Here is a 14,530-nt window from a genome sequence, read left to right on the forward strand (position 1 = left end):
GAAATCAATTGAATTTCTCACTGAAAAACCACAAGTGCACCTTCTAGTCTTATATAGAGCTATGGTTTAATTTTACTTTGAGATAACCTTCACCTGAGCAACCTTATTTAAATAACAATAAGTAATCATGGAAATTCACACAAGGAGAATCCAACTCTCGACTATAGCACTCCTTCTAAGCAGGAAGTGCTAATAAAAGCCTTTTCAATTAAGTTTCTCCTGAGGCCAAGTTATAATATGTTGAGATTAAGAGCCTTTAGATTGGGTAGATAGCAAACTAATAGAGTCATTGGTGAGAGCCATTAGGTAGAGGTAGGGTAGGTAGGGAAAGGGAGTGGAGCACATGGTCAAATATTTTTCATGAATATGAAAGATGCCTAACATCATCAACTAAATCTTCAGTGTAGCCTAAGACCAAACAAGAACACACACAAGTGAGACTTTGGCTCAATTTTCTTACAAAGTATTTTGAATTATAGGAATAGGAGCCGAAGGCACGAGCTCCGATGGCGTGTGTGTTTGTGTGTGTGTGTGAAAGAGAGAGACCGGGAGTGGGTGTCACGTAAACGTGCTGTAGGCCTGCTAGAGAGTTCACGTGATTTGGCTGATAGAGTTGCCAGACATTTTTGTGTGTAGACTGTAGAGGAAGAGAGGTGACGGAGGCTAACGGATACCCAAAGAACTTCTCTTGTAGCTCTAAAAAATGATTGCGGAGAATCATCAGATCAGGAGCAGAGCTGAAAGGAGCAGATGGAACGTCTTGCAGCGTGTGCATAGCCACAGAGAGAGTTCACGTGATTTGGCTGGTGCAAGGAGTCATTTCTGTGTGTGGAGAGGAAGAAAGATGACGGAGGCTAACGGGTAACGGAAGACGTTTTCGTGTAGTTCTAGAAAATTGATTGCGGAGAATCATCTGAATGTGCGGCGTCCAGGAGAAGATCAGGAGTCAGAGCTGAAAGTAGCAGATGGAACGTTTTGGCGTCGCAGCGTGTACCTAGCCACAGAGAGAGAGAGAGAGAGACAGAGAGAGTGTACAAGTCTCGACTGTGTGGCAGACGTACTCTAGTGTGTGCAGCGAGTTTACACAGTGGAAGGTGCAAATCAACATCATGGCGCGGTGAAAGTGAGGCTTAAAAGTTGGCCGGCGTCGTCTCACAAAGATGCCTCTCTAAAAGCATCCCCTGGCGTATCGAATGGTTGTATTACGAAAGATACAAGCCTTCTCAACTAGCAAAGGGACGACGCTCATTTACTCAGTCCTCTACATCATGTCCCATGAAGCCTCAGTAGTTGCAACTTACTTGTGTATCTCTCCGAGAGAAAGTTGGAATACACGCTACATCGAGTCACTGGCATCTGAGAAGAAGAGACTCGGCATCAGTCACGATGAGTTGTTTTAAGCGCAAGAGCGATGAATGTGAATTTGAATTGCGAAGCTCAGAACGCAACGAAGAGTCGACAGCGTTTTCGAAAGGAGTCTATGACGCTGAAGATCCTCTAATCGTAACGCAGCCGAAGCATAGAAACAAGAAGCCCAAATCGGATGCACCCAAAAAAGCTCAAAAGAAGTTGAGGGAGGGGAAACAGGTTCCGAAAAATATTGGATCAGCTGTCGAGAAAGGCGTAGAGCAGCCTCTACCGGAGAGTCATATTACAGTTGCTCGTAGGTCTGAAAATTCGATATAACTAAATATTTTGGGAGGCAATGCGTCAAAATAGTTCAAATGTTGACATTTCATTCATTGCATTAGAGTATTTTCCCTCATAACATGGACATACATTTTATCCCCACAGCCCATGTTATGAGATTTACATCTTACAAACTTAGAGACAGATCCTCCCACCTTAGATAGTATTAATAGCTGTGCATACCCATGTTCCATGTTAACATCCCAAAGAGTATGTTATCTAACATGCTTTGGGCTTTGGGCTATGTGCCTCTTTTCGCCCGATAAATGCTCAATATCGGAAGATGCATGCTAGTCTACAATGCAATATAGCTACACACGTGCACACGACATAATGGTTAAAAAAGCTGAGTGAGTATAGCTGTCAAACCAAGGAGTTAGGGTGCTTAATTTTAGCACTATGAAAACGGGATAAGGAAAAAAATCATCAGCTCAATATTCATTGCTGTGTGACGGAGGTCAGTTAGGCAACGGCTCATAAGTATGTGTTATTACACGTTCAGGCATAGTCACACATTTTAACTTACATCTTGTCAAAACATTCATCCAGCATATACAACGGAAGAGAAATGTGAATGTGTGCGCACATGGGTGCACGCACCCATGCGGGCACATACTCTATGTGTGGGGGTGTGGTCATGGGACAAAGGGAGGGAGCACGAGAGCGGGGGTTATGAACATCAACATGGCTTACAAGACTTACAATGCAATGCATGAAATGGTAGAAGGGATAGTTTAATTGCTTCTTCTGCTTGCTAAAGGAAAGCAATACATTGTTCTGATCAGGGAAGGTGCAGTATGACACAGTTTTGAGTTTATCATGCATACCTTTACTTTCACCATACAGTTTGATCATGTACGCGTGAGTCCTGCCCGTAACCTCATGAGATCTATACCAGATCCACGTCCAACACGACCTAGTGTGCGTCTGCTGGCAATAACCATGAAGCCAATCCAAAAAAGTCCACTAGGTCCTCCAAGAAACCTCCTATAGGGAGTGCAGCCCTTGAAAGAGCTGGCATGAATCCTTGGTACACAAACTCTTTCCAAAAAAGACTAAGGACATCTAACCTCTAGGCTGCTAATCCACTGCAAATAGAGGGAGCTTCTCCCAGACCTGACGAATCACAAACCTTGTGCTCAGCCTAACTGTTTAGGCCTGTGATATGTGAAGTGTAACTTGTCCTCCAGAATTTTCAGCAAAATCCTTCAGAGTCATTCCTTAGATCTCTCCATCATTCCTAAGCCTAGCTCCTACCTCTACCTCTACTCTCGATGAAAGAAAAATAAGATGCCATACTGAAACTTCATAATGGGAACGACAAAGACCATGAAGAAGCTTCCATTTTGGCGTTATTGAAAGTGAACTAGACCATGTAGAGAAGTAATGACCTTGCATCACCAACGATGAACGAAGTCATCTAATTGGGAAGACGAGTATTGAACCTGTGCTATGCACGGGCAAAGATGCATGACCATCCTCAACCACTCCCCATCTGAAGGTGGATCTTTGATTCTTAAATTGCTAATCAATTCACCTTGCATACTTGGATTGGATTTTGAAAATTTGGCTTAACCCATGGCTCTGAGACCTTTCATCTCCTCCTTTCACCTTCCATCTCCTCCTTTCATTCCATTAACCTTCCATCTCCTCCTTCCTCCCGAAGGTGACCTTCCATCTCTTACATTCCATTGACCTTCTATCTCCTCCTCGTCCCTGAAGTTGCCTCTTGTCTTTCCACCTCCTCCCCAAAGCCTACCTCTTGTCTTTCCACCTCCTCCCCCCTCCAAGCCTCCATCCAAGAGCTCCTTCTTTGTGACACGTGGCAGGCTCTTCTCCTCCAAGCTGCCACGTGTCCTCTCTTTTTTTTTTGGGTGTCCGTGGTTAATAGGTTAAAGATATGCTAGAATACTACCACCACCTAATCTCGTTTTAATAGTGCACACAAGTAGATGGAAGACTCTTCAAAGCTAGGAGAAAGTACTGAGATGTATAGCCAAGGGAAAATATAAATATGTGTGTAGATCCAAGTACCCTACCCAAAAACTACCAACACTGCGGTAGGCACCTAAAATGGCACTATATGCTGCCGTACCACCTACTGTAGCTTCTCATGAAATTCCATGTCCCATCGTAGGCTTCACTGGCTGCTCATGTGTTAAGTCCTTGCTGCTGCACTCACACTCTTCCCAGTTGCTCTCCAACCTTTGTTGGTCTGTACACTGGAGTGCCAAAGAAGGCTCACTACTAGAACTGCTTTGGATGCCCTCAAGGGGCCCTTTCAAATGCTGCAAGACTCTTAATCTGTCCAACGGGGAACTAGGGCTCAGCAGACAAGATCTCGCCAACTGACCCTCAGTCTGCCGACCTGCCTGTATGGCTGGCAGCAAGCCTATCTAAGGCACTGCCCAGTCCCATTCTGGCCCATCTGCTGGGCACCTTTATTGCTCCTGTTCCTGGCAATTTATCTGCCCTAAACCAGGGCCCAGGCCAGCGCTTAACCAGGGCCTATTGCCAGCCATATGTGCTGCCCTGGGTGGTCCATGTGGCTGGCCTAAGAGAAACCTAAGAAAGACAACAGTGTGCTGCCCATGTGGCAGCCTGCTTGATGCCCACATGGCAGCTCCATTCCGTCCACCTACATGTGCCCATGTGGCACCAATATCATTTGCCCTCATGCCACCTTCTACATCCATCATGTCAAGCCCCCTTTCCTCCTCATATGGGGGCTCACGGTTCCGGCATTGACCGTTACATTTTAACACAAGGAGAGGGCCCCATGGATCCAGGAGCTCCCAGTATCAGGGGAGGCTATCTAGGGTGATGGCATTTTGCAAGAGATTTTGAGAGAGAGAGAGAGAGAGAGAGAGAGAGAGAGAGATCATGCAATTTCACATTGTCCCTTGAAGACCCAACAATATATATTGATCAGAAGTAATACTCCATCATCACTTATCATCGATTGCAGCTCTGTAGATAGCTCTCATAGATACTAATAAAGATTCATACATAAGGAGATTTGCATGGCCAGGTGTCAATGCCTAAAGCAAGTCTGACCAAATTTTGTGCCGTATTCAAAACCTTCTTCACTGGTCCATCAGATCCTTTAGAGAACTATCTTGGTGGGCTGTGTAAGACAGTTATGCAAATTGGTAGGTGTTATGGCATGAATGCTATGCTTCTTCCTGATGTGTGGATATGCTTAACAAGGGAAGAGCACGTGGGCTTCATCTTCTATCTCACCTGTCTGGCATATTTGCAAACAGTATTTCGTTTAGGTGTGTCTTTTTTTAAAACAAAGAGTGATATATTCCATTCAAAACAAATCATACAACAGGTGGGAGAGAAGTACTCTATCCCTAGCCTCAACGATGTGGCAAAAAAGCCATGGAGGTGGTCTAAAATGCCACGACATCCCAAAAGGGGTCAAGTGAAAAAATAAAGAGCAGTCCCATGTCCTCATGAAGGATAGAAGTCTCCCACGAGCTGCCAAAGAAGTGCCTGTACACCTCTCCCGCTGACTCCTAAGAGTGAAGATAATCTCTACCCAAATGGAAGCGAGAGTGAAGATAATCTCTGCCCAAATGGAAGCGAGAGTGAAGATAATCTCTACACCTTCCCTAAACCAATCTCCGACTGTCACAACCGCCTGAGCATGCCATTTGGCCAAGGGAGTCCTAAGTTCTGTACCAAGGGAAGATCCTTGGTACCGAACTAGGGGGTTATGGTAAAGTGGCTGTCGGGCAATTTCACAACTAAAACCGGGACTACACCTCAAAAGTCCACTTTGAGAACAATATTTCAGCAACTATGGATGCTTTGGACTGGCTGGACAGCAAAGGGCAGCAAAGGATCACCTTCCCAATCAAATCGTTGTGGTCTCTAGGTATTCTAGGAATATTTCTTGGGCACCTCCGGGCGTAGCACACAGCCAAAAGCACAAGTCGCAGCAAACAAGGTCACCTGGCATGAAATCACAGCACTAGGGCAGCTCCTGGAAGCCAGCAATTGAATCTTAATCACAACAGGAATACTTTGGGACAAATTGCAATCATCTGGGGAAGAAGCTTGGAGTTGGGATTGCTTGGATTACAGGAAGAAGCTATGAGGACATAGTCGCCTTCAAGAAAGAGTGCTGGAAGAATAGGGGAAGAAGCATCACACTGCACTAGGGCCCAGGAAAAAGGGATGGACCCCCCGAAGGTCTTTATTGCAATAGAAATAGACTTTTGTACAACTGGCTCTCACAAGAGCTTGGCTGAGTACAACTCTTAATGATTCTAGAGCTCAAAGGCTCTTCTTTTATAGGCTTGGCCCCAACCCAAAAGCAGAGCTTTCTAAAAAAGCTGGGGCTAGCTTTATTTTGCCTAATTTTAGACTTTCTTTCCCAAAACACTAGGCTTTTACACTTTTAGCTTTCTAGAGCTTCTAAAAGCTGATTCCCATGCTTTTTGGGCCAAAATCTTGGCTTTTAGGCTATTTCGCTGGCTTTTAGCCCTGTGGGGCCCTACATGTGCGGGCGCCACCTCCTCCTGGTGCTTTTTGTCTCTTAGATCCCGCTTTTGGGCGGTTTCCCTTGGCTTTGGAGCCCTTTTTGCACCCTTCTTCGACCTACACATCCAAAATCCAACACTTTAACCCATTAAAGGTTAGTCTAATGCATGCATTCTAGTTCTTGGACTATTTCTAGTCCCTTGTGGGCGTCCCCACAATTCTCTTTTACTAATGTAACGCAAAAGTAAAACAATAATACTTATTCTTGGTTAACCACTTTAACTTTCTTTGGCCAAAATCAATTCCTGTTTAAGATTTATTCTTTTAGTTTCTTAGGAGGAGTCCCAAATGGTGACACTCTACTCTCTAACTTGAGGAGACAGACGACACAAGTGACAACTAGGTTTGCTAGACGACGAGCTATTTCTTGATGCCCATAGAGGAGAGAAGGGCATGTGTAGGCTACCTAGGCTAACCACCAAGTAACATCCTATCATTGATTTCATCCCTAACAATGCCAACCTTCCCCAGAGCCATTGTCCATCGAGATATCCTCCATCAACCAATGGCTTTGGTTGCCCAGACAATGAATAGAGGACCCCATACAATGGCCTTGGACCGAAAACATATAGATACCTGACACAGATAAACAAATGTTCAATTGGCTCCTCAATATTGATCTTCCATGGCCTCTTGTAGACTGATACGATTTACTACATGCATCCTTCCACAAAGACACCATGGTGTGTCTCAATACTTGCTTTTTAATGGTCTCAGATATCAATCTTGTATCCAGTTCTCTTTAGTCTAACAGACCCTTTAATTTTTCAACTGTCTTTCTCCTCTTTATAAAACCAAATAATAATCTTTTCCAATTCTACTTGACAAAACATTAAAAAGACACTTGACGCCTCCTTATATTTATCCATATTAATGAAGTAACATGCTCATTGTCCTAAAGAGGAAAGTTAGATTTATTTGGAAAGATATCAAAACCATTACTATCAGTAACTAAGCATGCCAGATTTCTCATGCTTCACCTTTCATCTTTTTAAATCTACGCTCTAGGATAATTTTGTATTTTGAGCTTCAGTAAAATTGCAAGGCAAATTAATTTCCATTCTTGTGGGGTGAGTATTGACAAAATCCACCACCACCTTCACTCTTTCTCGATATTTGAATGGTGTTATCATGGGCATTCTTCATTTGCGCTATCTCCTTCTACTTCCTCCTGGGCAAGCATCTTTATGAACTCTGTAATGTGCATAATAATTGGTTGTAGTAATTTTATTTTGTCTTCTACATCATACCCCATGTGCTTCTTTGTTCTCTTTGACCTTGATTTCTAGGATACTATGACTGTCTGTTGGCTTCAATGTGGGTTATGAAAACAATCTTATGTCCTAGGTTTATAGGTCTCACTTTTTACAGTTGTTGTGGAAGGTAAAAAGAGTACCTATTGCTCTCTTTTCCACACTTGCATTACAACTAATTGTCTTCAAATGACAGGCCTAGTTCGTGTATAAAGAAACTACTTCTAGTTCTTTCCCTCAAATGCAAGGGAGATTTCATTCATTTCAAATCCCAAGGATCATAATCTTTGTCTCAGTGATGTTTACCCGGATGCTGGAGAACCGGCAAAATCTACTCAAGGCATCAGCTGTCTTTGTAATCCACATTCCTCCTTTGCAAAGAGGATTGCAAAAGAAGGGCATATCCAGAAATTCGACCCCTTATCCAATGAGAAGACTCTTCTCTTTTTATCTTGTCAATAGAGGATACCCTCGTTTAACTTCAATGTCCCTGCCACAAGTTTTAAATTAAGGTTTATCCATTTACCAAATTCCTAGCCAAAACTACTTAGCATGGCTTCTGTCAATTCTTCTAGCTATCTTTTCCTTAAAGATTCTTGGAGGTAGTGTTAAATACCAAAAGCCAGTACAATGCATTGCTTTCACCCTTGGCCCTTTAAGCGGAGTTCTTATTGTTACACTACCGTCAACCTGCTTGAGATGGTGCATTGACCCCATTATTTTATGCTCAGCTGTTCAATTTTCTTGCTTTGAAACGGGCTTCAGATGGTGCTCAGAATCCATTACCTTATGGTCAGGTGGTGATTTGATTGTTTTGTAAATTTTATATCTTTTTCTCACTTAGAGACTGAAACCTTTTTTCAACTTGCCATTCATTAAGGATTCCTTCTTCTATGACTTTGTTTCTAAAGCATGTGAGTATTTGTTTGACTGTTTCTCCCCCAATTTCACATCACTACCGATTGTACTGAATGTCTGATAGTTTCCAATTGCTTAGTCCCTTTAATTGTAGTCTGTTGCAATCACATCATCTTCAAACTTGGTGGAGATTTCATGCTTTTATTTCTCTTCTGCCTTTTGAGAGGGAGATTGCTCTATGGGGTCTGATTCCACTGATTCCAAAACACTGTTGTTACTATTTAATAATTTTATATCATGGGCTGCATGAGAGAGGATTATGAGATAATCTACTAAAGACTAAGGCCTAAGATAGACTGATCTCCAAAGTTAAAATGAAAGGGTGATCAATCTCTTTGTATCATTTGGCATGAAATTGTACATACTCTCATGGGCCACCTAGAGCAGCATCTAGGGTTCCTCGTGGCAACTACTGCCAGGAGAGCTTCTCCATGGAGGATTCTTTTCTTCACACACACCCATTGGGGGCTCATAGAATTGCACTCCATTCAAGTAGTACATTCAAGTATATCATCATAACCATGAGGGGAAGCATTCCATAACCATAACCATAACCATAACCATAGCTATGAGGGGAAGCATTCCATTTCTTTGCCATAGACTCCTTTAGAGTCTCTGGAAAAAGAATTGCAAACCTCATAGAGATCATCATGCAGTCTATCATGTGAACAGGAACTATCATAACCATCAAAACTTTGGTGGGAAAATAAAAAGGCTCAGTGTATTCCTGTAAAAAAATAAAAAAAGAAGAAACTTCTATTAGTCCATAGAAATCAGCTTCCATGAGGAGCTAAGATGGTAATACAAGGGAAAGAACCCAGCTGTCAGAAGAGAGTCCAGAGATCCCAGCTCACTTGCCTAGGGAATCTCCGGAGCAAGGACTAACAGCCAGGGTGGTGGTCTATACATCGAGCCGATTTCCCCTACAGAAAGGGTGTAGAAAACTCCTACAGCCAGGCCTTGTAGAAACGCTCCCATCTCTCGATAGTTGCTCTCGATCTAGGAGTACCCGTGCTCCCAAATGACGCGCAAGGTAAATATGATGTTCTGCCAGAAAGCCACGAGGGTAGTAGTCGGAGTGATATGTTGTCCTCCCATCACCTAGCTACACTGTGTGACCCAAATGTTCCGGGTAGTAATGTTGGACGCCGTCTCATCAAACACTGTCCTCTGGGGAGGGCCTTGTGCAAACACGAGAAGGCAGCGATGCGTTGTACATCTTCATTCAAAAGACGTGTCGGCCATGGGCCCTCTATGCTGGTGAGACTAGGTCAATTGAGAAGGCATGCCCTCCCTCCATAAGCCATGCGACCATCCCCCATGTGAAGTCTTGTTGCATCCACACGTGTGAGCCACTATCCTGAAGGCCGCTAGCTAGGTCCTTTGAGCTGAAAGACATCCCCACAGGCAAGGCGGAATCGTCTCCAGAACTCCCTTTGTGCAGCAGAAGCATCTGCCATCTACCCGCATTTGCTCTAGCCAAGGGCCGATGGGCAATCTCCCATGAGCTAGCTACCAAAAGAAATAGGAGATCTTTCGTAGTCTCATGCAAGACGAGGCTAGAAGGGGGAGACAACCTCTCGAGGAACCTCCAACTCGAGTGAAGGAACATGGTGGAGAGGGAGAAGGAGAGGAAGAGAGAGAGAGGGTAGGCTAGGGAGAGGGAAGATAATACTCAAATGAAAACATAATGAAAGTGAAAGGAAATGGAAATGAGCAATAGACCAAAATGGAAAGACTCACATTGATAAGCTTGATATAGACTCCTTGATGTGTGTTGATGTGACACATAAGTACAATCATATATAGGATAGACACACACTAGTGAAGGCACATGGTGGAGAAGAAGAGAGAGAGAGGGTAGGCTAGGGAGAGAGAGGGTGATACTCAGAGAGAGACACAATGAATGGAAATGAAATGACTAAGCAATGAACAAAATGAAAGTACTCACATGTAGACCAAAGAGTTTGTACCTTGATTGATTTGACACTAGACAAGTACAGCACTTATATAGAGCACACACACACATATGAACACCAATGCATATGGGATAACTCCCAATGTGACACGTGGCATCCATAGGACACACTAGACTAAAACTCACATTAGAACTCACTAGAACATAACAATTGACTCATCTTGACTCCATTTCCTAACACCCTCCCATGGAGGAAAGGTGAGTGACTATTGGAATGGAACCAAGAATAGAACATGACAATGACAGTCGTCGGGCTGTGCAATGACACTCTAGAACTAGACATGGCTCCCATGCTAACTTAGAGGCAAGTGAGCATGGCTCAAAGGCTAGTGAGCATGGTATAGACTCAGAGGCTCACCCAGCATGGCTTAGAGCCTCATCATACATGGATGCATGACCAATTCATAGGTCTAGGAGACCATTGCACCAACATCCTGGAACTCACATGTCAGGCCTGATAAATAGACCTATCAAAGCCAATACATGGCTCCCACAGTACATCCCCCTCTTGGCTCTAGGGACTAATTAGGGACATGGAGCCACACATCATAAATATAAAAGCAATACATCATTTTAGGAGGACTATCCAAGGTAGAGGACCTTTATTGACTCACACACATAATTTATTTCATTCATATTTTAGAAACAACCCAGGATAGAGTACTCAAACATTACTAACCATTATCTATTACTTCATAGAATGATAGATCATGCAATAGAATAGATAAAGCTTGTTGGTCAGGTCCAATAGATGTAGCGTAAAGATTCTCGAGCTTGGCTTTGATCTCTGTGGCTGAAGCATTGAGGTCAAGATGATGAAGCAATTTGTTATCCATTGGCCTCATACCAATAAGGCAGCAGGTTGAAAAGAATAACCAGCAAATGGAGGGGCTGGTCTAAGGCTCTGAAAATCGTGGGTACCAACGAATCAGGGTTACCTGCGAATTGGGAGCAAAGTGAGGGCAGCTCAGCTCAACTTCGTGACCACCAATGGGAGCCCGAATGAAGACGGTAGCAGAGGCAATCTATGGCAGAATCAAGTGCAGATTCTTGAAGTGTATCCTGAGGTAGATGTAGGCTAAAACAGATGCAACAGCGAGGGCAGTTGAGCTGCAATTGGTTAGTCGTACGTACAAACAGATGTAAGGTAGGCGGGTCAAGTTGTACGATAGGTCGTACAAGCAATCATACGAGTAGATGCAACGGCTGGTATGGGCCTGTACGGCAGACTAGCAGGCAAACTTGTACGGTGTACCAGACCGTACAGTCCGTATGACTGGTCGTACAACAGGTTGTACAGCATGGTTTGCAGCTGATGGCAAGGCTAAAGAAGCAGCTGTTGGCAAGGCATTTGGAGGTGAAGGGGTAGTTGATGGCGAGGAACCATGGCGAGGCTAACGGAACGGCTGATGTAGCTCCAACAGCTCCCGAAGGTGAGGCTAAGGGAAGGGAGGCTTTACCTTGGAGGAGAGGGGAGCTTCCATTTGCAGGCTTCTCTCATCCTCTAGGTAGAGCAAGAAGAAGGGGAAAGTGGAAAGAAGGCTTTGATACCAGATGGAGACACATGGTGGAGAAGAAGAGAGAGAGAGAGGGTAGGCTAGGGAGAGAGATAGTGATACTCAAAGAGAGACATAATGAAATGACTAAGCAACAAAATGAAAGTACTCACATGTAGACCAAAGAGCTTATACCTTGATACTTAATTGATTTGACATAGATAAGTATAGCTCTTATATAGGAGACACACACATATGAACAATAATGCATATGGGATAACTCCCAATGTGATACGTGGCATCCATAGGACACACTAGACTAGAACTCACTAGAACATACAAAACTGACTCATCTTGACTCCATTTCCTAACAACCAGAATACCAAAGTGTATATGGGATATCTCCCAATATGACACGTGGCACTCACACATAAGACTCTACTAGAACTCCTAGTAGAACACACTAAAACACACTCAACTTGACTTCATGTTCTAACACCCCCCCATGAAGGAAAGGTGAGGGACTACTAGAATGGAACCAAGAACAGAACCTGACAATGACACACTACTAATCTATGCACCCTAAGTAACTCAGAGGCTAAAGTCTGAACATGTTCGAAGGTTGATCCAAGCACTCTCATGGCTTGAGACTCATGACTCAGAGGCTCATGTCTTAGCATGGCTACATGACCAGATCATAGGTTCTAGGAGTACACCAACATCCTCCAACTCTGCCGGGCCTAATAAAGAGACCCTATCAATGCCAATAATTGGCTCCCACAATACATCCCCTTCCTGGCTTCAAAACAGGGTGACATGGAGCCACACACCATAAATAGCAAAACATCATTTTAGGAGGACTATCCAAGGTTGAGAACCTTTATTGACTCAAAGAGATTATTACATTTAATTTTTTGGGGACTACCCAGGGCAGAGTATCCATATACATCAAGCTCATGGACGTATTTTAGAAGACATATTCATCATCCTCGTCTACCTTTTGAGGGAAGGATAGATTTCGGAGATGAGCAGTGAGAGCAAAAGATGGTGTAGGAGTGTTATCTTCTTCTTCTTCACTAGTGGCATCTGTAGCCAAGTTAGCATGCTCCCTGGATTGTTGTTTGGAAAGCTTCTGAAAACAACGGTTCTCTGTATGGCCAAGCTTCTTATATTAAGTACATTTGAAAGTTTTGAATGGCTTCTTACCCTTGGAATATAATGCGTGCTCCTCATGGACATCCTTGTGCCTTCGTTCATGATCGAGAAGCATTGCAATCATTTCATTAAAGGACATATCATGTGCTACACGAAGCCTTGATATGATATCACGATATTGAGGAATATCCTCAATGCTGAAAAGGAGGACAGCATCTTCCCCAACAAGGGCCTTCAAAGCAACAAGTCAGGTGATGAGGGATTTCATATGATTCAAATGAGCATTAAGAGAATCTTCATGCTTCATATGGAGCTTGCAGAATTCTTGTCTAAGAAATACTTTGGAATTGATAATTTTGTTGTCAAATAAGCACTCTAGCTTGTCCCACAATTCATGTGCAGTGTCATCAAAATCCAAGTGATGAATAACATCATCAGACAAACCCAAACCAATGATAGAAAGACCTCTATCAATCATTGAGAGTTTCCCATGTTTGAATTTTCTTTTCATAAGCCTCAGGTTTCTTGTGAACTAATGGGATTTTTTCTAAATTTGAATTAAAAAACCCCTACTGTTATTGTAATCTTGTTAAATTTTTTCCAAAAGGTGAATTAAACTACACTTCCTTTTGAATGCACATGGTACACAAGATTTTTTAATGTGAACCTCCGAGATCAACTCTTGATCAAATGGTTCACATGAGACCATGGCGCCATATGTGGCAACCCTTAGATCATAGAATCCAATCTAATTATGGGCAATATGCGCCTCTTCTAAAAAGTCAAACTAAATGCATTGAAGGGCATGCAATACATACCTCTTCTACACTATTGCCACTAACCACCTTCCACACACCTTCCTTTAAGGCTCCAAATGAGGTTGGTTTTAGGTAGAATAGTGGTAGAAACGTCTCCACAATAGCAAGCAACTATTTCCTTTACAAAAACGCTCCCCAAACAACAAAAACGAGCTGTCTTTGAGCAAAAAAGAGCTATCGTTTCCTCTACGAAGACGCCAACCGATGCTTACAATAATGGTGACCAAGTTGCTCCAAATCTAAGCACAAATGTGCAGCAAGCTCGAGGCTGATGGCACAACAAAATCCACAGCATCTCCAACTCCATGAATCAGCTCCAATGTCCAGCAAAATCTGCAACTTATGGAGAGGCTAAGAGTGAAGGAAGAAGGGCTGCCTTCCAAGGGAAAAGAGGGAGAGTAGGTCCTCTTTCTTGGCCTCTCGCACCTCAATCCCTTGGAAGAGCAAGGAGCAAGAGGGAATAGACTAGGAGAAGGAAGGATGGAGGGAGAAAGAAAGGGAGGAGTAAGGATGTCTCTGATACCACATGAAGGAACATGGTGGAGAGGGAGAGGGAGAGAGAGAGGGTAGGCTAGGGAGAGAGAAGAGAATACTCAAATGGAAACATAATGAAAGTGAAAGGAAATGCAAATGAGTAATAGACCAAAATGGAAAGGCTCACATTGATAA

The 14,530-nt window shown here is 43.3% G+C and overlaps 1 pseudogene; it reads left to right on the forward strand.

Moving 5' to 3' along the window:
- The first annotated feature begins 1,386 nt into the window (after positions 1-1,386).
- The window catches only part of LOC147901493 (endoribonuclease Dicer homolog 3a-like), a 114,191-nt pseudogene continuing 101,047 nt past the window's right edge, over positions 1,387-14,530 (forward strand).

The sequence above is a fragment of the Dipteris shenzhenensis genome, chromosome 5, assembly GCF_047967505.1.
Source record: "Dipteris shenzhenensis isolate YYH24624 ecotype China chromosome 5, Dip_SZ_1.0, whole genome shotgun sequence".
Taxonomy (NCBI): Eukaryota; Viridiplantae; Streptophyta; class Polypodiopsida; order Gleicheniales; family Dipteridaceae; genus Dipteris; species Dipteris shenzhenensis.